Source organism: Notothenia coriiceps, unplaced genomic scaffold (genome assembly GCF_000735185.1).
Source record: "Notothenia coriiceps isolate Sejong01 unplaced genomic scaffold, NC01 NC01_scaffold00037246, whole genome shotgun sequence".
Classification (NCBI taxonomy): domain Eukaryota; kingdom Metazoa; phylum Chordata; class Actinopteri; order Perciformes; family Nototheniidae; genus Notothenia; species Notothenia coriiceps.
In genome coordinates, this window is record NW_011369947.1 from 1,111,921 (window position 1) to 1,112,919 (window position 999).

General features: G+C 36.7%; 1 protein-coding gene across 1 annotated transcript in view; it reads left to right on the plus strand.

The window, feature by feature from the left end:
• The first annotated feature begins 685 nt into the window (after positions 1–685).
• The window catches only part of lnpa (limb and neural patterns a), a 9,986-nt gene continuing 9,672 nt past the window's right edge, over positions 686–999 (plus strand). Inside the window, exon 1 of the mRNA XM_010794507.1 lies at positions 686–991. The gene's annotated coding sequence lies outside the window, so the exon portion shown is untranslated. The remainder of the gene's footprint in view (positions 992–999) is intronic.

Sequence of the window (999 nt, forward strand, 5' to 3'; positions counted from 1 at the left end):
AATTAAGATTCCAATTAATCAATGAACTAATGATTTATTTTTTGGCATATTGCCAAACTCTAACTCTAGAAGTGCTCTTCTTTTACCATTCATCATAACAACGGTAATATACAACAACAAAAACCAAAAGCCTATAATCATTTCCCAGCTATAGGTGGAACGTTTTGATATTCATAACCAGAGCTCTAAAGTAACTAAGTTGATTTCCTCAAGTACTTTGCTTAATTACAATTGGAGGGACGTGTACTTTACTTTAGTATTTCAATTTTTTGCTACCTACTCCACTTCAATTCAGAGGTAATTCGTGTACTTTTACTCCACTACATTTATTTAATACTTTCAGTTACTTTGCAGATTTGGATTAATGATTTAAAATATAAACAACACTCAAATAAGACTTAGTTCAACTTGGAGTAAATTCACAAGCTACCCTGCAGCATACTTCTAAAATTAGTTGCACCTGTACGAGTTTTGATGCATCATTCATCTTAATCAGAATATATGATATCATTCTGAAATGGACCAATCTGCATAATGACTACTTTTTACTTTTGGCATATTTTGATGCCAATACTTTTCTTCTTTTGCTCGAGTAACATGTTGATTGCACGACTTTAGTATTCCTAAACGCTGGCACTTTACTTGTAGCCTAGTCTACAATATCTGAGTAGTATACTTCTTCCACCTTACTTCATAACCAATAACAGTTAGCCATACAGGCAACAAGAAGTTGCCTCGCTGGCACTTTACGAGACCGTTTGACTTTTTTTTCTTCCCGTCTTCCAACATAGGAAGAGTATTTGTTTAACTGTACTAACAGTGAGTGGGCTTCACCAGACTCAGACCTCAGACCCAGCACTTCTCTTCATGTTCCATGCTGTTCTTTCAGCAGACACTCCCCCATCTTGTGTCACACACCCTCTGTCTGAAGAGGACAGGAGGACTGCATTACTGCCACAGGCTATTCAAACAGGACGACTCCACTGCCAAGGTAAATAT